Source organism: Alosa pseudoharengus, unplaced genomic scaffold (genome assembly GCF_046254945.1).
Source record: "Alosa pseudoharengus isolate Yale_2024_CS ecotype anadromous, Long Island Sound unplaced genomic scaffold, YU_APseudo_1.1 YU_APseudo_1.1_scf_2, whole genome shotgun sequence".
Lineage (NCBI taxonomy): Eukaryota > Metazoa > Chordata > Actinopteri > Clupeiformes > Clupeidae > Alosa > Alosa pseudoharengus.
Window position 1 is genome coordinate 13,045,414 of NW_027468663.1, and position 5,000 is coordinate 13,050,413.

General features: G+C 46.6%; 1 protein-coding gene across 2 annotated transcripts in view; it reads right to left on the minus strand.

Annotated features, from left to right (window-relative positions):
• The window catches only part of gpc5c (glypican 5c), a 152,582-nt gene that overhangs the window by 117,671 nt on the left and 29,911 nt on the right, over positions 1-5,000 (minus strand). The window lies entirely within an intron of this gene.

Below are 5,000 nucleotides of genomic sequence, written 5' to 3' on the forward strand. Positions count from 1 at the left end.
ATCTTGTGAACTCTACAAGCCCCCACCCCTCACTCGACAACCACACGGAGATTCTGTATTCTGCGTGTATGTCATTCACACATACGTCCGTATAAGGTCAGTATTAGGTCCGCAGGTTAGCATCATATCTGAATCATCTGAAGGGTAGGACCTCCGTTTGACAAACCTGGGGGGGGGGGGGGGGGTTAGACCGTTCCTCAACTTGTTCCTCAACTTGCTGATACACAGGTGAGGGGGGGGGGGGGGGGTTAGACAGTCAGTGACACAGACTGGAAAGACAGACAAAGAGACAGGTAAAGTGAGCTGGACAGAAGATCAGCGAGTGGAGGAGCGAGAGAGAGTGAGAGAGTGAGAGACCAAGAGTAAGAAAAGGGGAAAGATACAGTGGGAAAGGAAAGATTGACAAAAAGGTGGAAAGAGAAAATGCAAGACAGAGAGCTAGAGATGAACACAGAGGAAAAGAGAGAGAGGGCAAGCGTTCGTGCTGCCCGGTGGCCAGCTCCTCCTCTGGGCAGGAACGCTCCTCAGGCCCCTTGTGCTGTTTCCAGCTCACTGGCTGCTCTCTGCCTGGATGGCTGGAGCTCAGTCAGCTTTATCAAATTTGTCCCTTTCTTCCCTCTCTATGTCTCTTTCTCTGGCTTTCTGACTCCCCCCTTTCACCCCCCCCTTGTCTTCGCAGTCCCTCAGTTTTTCACTCTCTCACTACCTCCTACTCTCTCTATCTCCCCCTCCCTCTCTCCCTCTCCGCCTGTACTTTTTTCTGTTTTTCTCCCTCCCTCTTTCCCCCTTCTCTCTCTCTCTCTTTCTCTCTCTCTATTTTCTCCCTCCCTCACTCGCTCTCTCTGTCTGCCGGGCCTCGTTTCATGAATACCAAACAGTGGCTCCGAGCCCCCGGCCCAGGGCCTGCATATTTGGCCTGGGTCAGGCTCCCAGCCTGGCAACCCCTCCTCCGCTCTCTCTCTCTCTCTCTCTCTCTCTCTCTCTCTCTCTCCCTCTTTCTCTCTCTCTCTTTCTCTCTCTGTCTCTCTCTCTCTCTCTCTCTCTCTCTCTCTCTCTCTCTCTCCCTCTTTCTCTCTCTCTCTCTCTTTCTCTCTCTGTCTCTCTCTGTCTCTCTCTCTCTCTCTCTCTCCCTCTTTCTCTCTCTCTCTCTCTTTCTCTGTCGCTCTCTCTCTCTCTCTCTCTCTCTCTCTCTCTCTCTCTCTGGGCAGCCAATTAAGCCAGGGGCAGCGCGGCGTGACAAGAGAGGCCCGCGAATGCCTACAGACCCCACGGGACGAGACAGGGCTGGAGGCTCCGGCGTCCAACGCACACAAAGCCACCAGAGCTCTTCAGGAATACAGAGACGGGGGGGAGGAGGGAGGGAGGAGGGATAGGCAGTCAGTAACACAGAGGAAGGAGAAAGTGGCTGAGAGAGAGAGGGAGGAGAGAGACATTTAGAGGGAGGAAGAGAGTGAGCAAGAGGAAGAAAGAGAGATTGTCCAAGTCAGGGAGTGAGAGAGAGAGAGTGAGAAAGAGAGAGAGAGAGGAAAAGAAAGGCAAATGTGAGAAAGGCAGGCTGTGACAGAGGAGCGGCGTTCGCGTGAGACACAGGCACTTACTGCACCACACGAGTGGAACAGTGCAGCGACACAAGGAACTATGTGAGAGCGTGTCATGCACAAAAATTGCTTGGTCACAAAAATATTCAGAATGAGTCTGGTGGGTTTTGAGGTAGGGAGCAGTCCTGTCCACAATGGCTGGCTGCCCTGTGTGTGTGTGAGTCTGTGAGTCTGTGTGTGTGTGTGTGTGTGTGTGTGTGTGTGTGTGTGTGTGTTTGTGCGTGCGTGCATGTGTGTGTGAGTGTGTGTTTTCGTGTGTGTCTGTGTGTGTGTGCCTATGTGTGTGTGGTGTGTGCCTGTGTGGTGTATCAACTGGCGTGAGTGTGTATGTGTGTGGGTGGTTGACATCCCAGATACTGCTGGCCTAGAGATGAGGCGCGCTAACCTCAAGAGAGGAGCAGGGGGGCATGCGGCTACATCAGTCATTGCTCATCCATGCCCATCCATTAGTGGTTGCAGAGATCTCTGGAGCTCATTTGAGAAGTGAGGAGAGAGAGAGAGAGAGAGAGAGAGAGAGACATCTACTTTTCTGAAGAACAGACCCTGTTGATGGCTTTTGTGTTCCCACTACAATGCATTGCAAGCTCAATCCATGGAGACAAACTTGAGAGAGAGAGAGAGAGAGAGTTTGCATGAGAGGAAAGGCAGAAAGAAAGTGGAGGAGTCCTCTTACGATACAGAATTACACTGCAAAAAAAATATGGGGCTACTCAGGGGATTTATCCTATAATTACCTTGTATCCTTGAAATAAATACTACAAACATTTGAAGATGTTTCAAATGGGGGGCGGGGGGGGGGGCAGGGGGGCAGGGGGGCAAGAGAAAAAAAAAGAGAGAAGACAAGAAATCCAGCTGGACGTGTAAGTGATTACTCATAATAAACGTAATAAAAATGCCTCATCCTTTCCCATGAGATCACCGGGCATTCGGTTGCAATGTTTCCGTCTCTACGATTCTCTCAACCGCGTCTGTCTCTACAACAAATCTGACACTCAAGCTAGCTGCGCTCCTCTGGAGATAAAGACCCAGCGTTGCCTGCCATGCCAGAGAGACATTCTTACAGGGCCGCTGTGAAAGCGCTCCATCTAAGAGCACTTGTGACTGAGAATGCTGGTGTGTGCAAGAGAGAGTGAGGACCAGATGTACGAAGCTAGCTCCCAATACCGCCTTTGTCAGTCCGCAGAAAGTGCACAGTGTGTCTTGCCAATATTACGTGGAATTTACTAAGCTATCACTTCATCACGTAAACAGTGTTCATCATTGCCCAAAACCACCCCTTTAACGTAATTTGCGGTGTCCACAATTAAATGGTTTAATTTAATCACAAGTGCAGCTGAATGGAGGCAACCGATGACAACATTAAAGCAATCAAAAGTTTAGCCATCATGAAATAATACAATACATGATTACAAATATTTGAACAAGAAGAGAGTTAATGCAGAGCTGAAGTTCTACTCAAGTACTACTCAAACTATCTGTGCACATAGACTTTGACAGATTCAATAGTCTAGCAGTATTGGAGGTGAATTGAAGTGGATGACGTGAAAGGGATAGTAAGACGTTAGAAAAATAATCAAAAGTCAAGCTTGCTTTTGACAAGGTACAACAAAACAAAACTAGAGCTCTGAATACTGATTCTGTTGTTTCCGAAAAGTTTCTCTTGTTGACACAGTTTTTCTCGATTGCTTTGACCTGCTTAAACAAACTGGGATCCACTTAGACTTCATTAACACCTCCTTTGCACAGCAGAAGTCATCTTTTGCAAATGTGCTCACACATTTTCATTGGGTTCACACATTTATCACACCCTTTTGCAAAACAGTTCACACAGATGTCATTCAAAGACCCCAATTTCTATTGGTTTCCCCATGCTAAACAAAAGGAAAACTATTCACAGGTGGTAGAGATTCCTTGCATAAATCTGAATCTCTGATACACCTGTGTGAAACACCTTTGCACAATTCTTCAATCAGCAATCATACATTATCCATAAATACCATGTCTGTTCTGTGTTGCTATTTACAAGTTTGGATCTAAGGCACATTTAGAGAAAGTACTGTATTGGCTATTTGGTGAAGAAAACAGTACAAAATGTGTTTACTGTAAGTCAGTCTGTAAGTTGTAGTTCAATTAAATTTGTCTCTTCTAGGTAGGCCTACTTACTGTAGGTCTTACAAGTCAATGACAGTTACATCTTGGGATGAATGAATACCGGTATAATTATTTTTTATTCAGTACATTTTGTCTTTTCACAGTTCCATCTGATATCAGAAAAATGAGAAAGAAATGGAACAGACGTAGCAAAAATGCTCATTTTGAGAACTATATTTTGCATTTTGTTGTCCAGTGTGTAATGAATGATTGAAATCACACAGTGATTTGATGACAGGGTGTGTTGTTACAGTAAAAGGCAATATTTACTGCAAAGCAAAAAGTGTCATATTGGCCAGAGTGCTTTTGTTTAGACCTGCATGCTAATTGTTTTAAAAACGTGATTTCAGAGTTGACACAAGGATTAAAGCGATCAAGAAAAACTGTAACGGCATTATGGATTACACATGCAGGATTTTTTCATAACAAAACAGAAATGCGTTGCTCTCATACATGCCAGAATAACTAGTCAATTGCTATTGACACCTTTCCTCCCATGTCTTTCCTCCCATGAGCAAAAGTCCCACTTTTCCCTCAGCCGTCCCATGAATGTATGCATGAGTAAGAAAAGCCAAGCCCGCCATTCTGCATGCCTCTGTCCAGCAGAGTGCGTTTTCATTCATGTTCAGTCTGTTTTTACATACTGAGTGCAAGTGTAAGTGTGTGTGTGTGTGTGTGTGTGTGTGTGTGTGTGTGTAAGTTATGTGTATATCACTAAATAGCCAATGAACAGAGTGAGTATGTGTGTGTGTGTGTGTGTGTGTCACTGAGTGCAAGTGTGTGTATGTGTGTGTATGTGTATATCACTGACTAGCCAATAAACAGAGCAAGTGTGTGTGTGTGTGTGTGTGTGTGTGTGTGTGTGTAAGAGCAAATGTGGTGGTGTACCCAATCTAAGATATCAGTGCTGAGCTGGCACTTGGAGCAGCGGGAGCACACTGATACTGCTGGATGCTGGCGATACTGCTGGCACTCGAGGATGAGTTGGGGGGGGTTGGGGGGGTCAGGTTACCCTGCCGGGCAGAGCAGGACCCACGGGGGGTGAAGTTTAACTAAGGGGGGGTACAGGGCTGCATACAACCCACAGCAGGAGAGAGAGTGAGAGTGAAGGAGTGTGAGTGACAGTGTGAGTGAGAGAGAAAGAGAGAGAGAGAGAGAACGCACAACAGGCTACCATAGTACTTCAATGCACTAATGTCTGAGAAAGAGAACTTCCAGACTCATAGAGTGAGCTGGGGTGTCAATACTCCA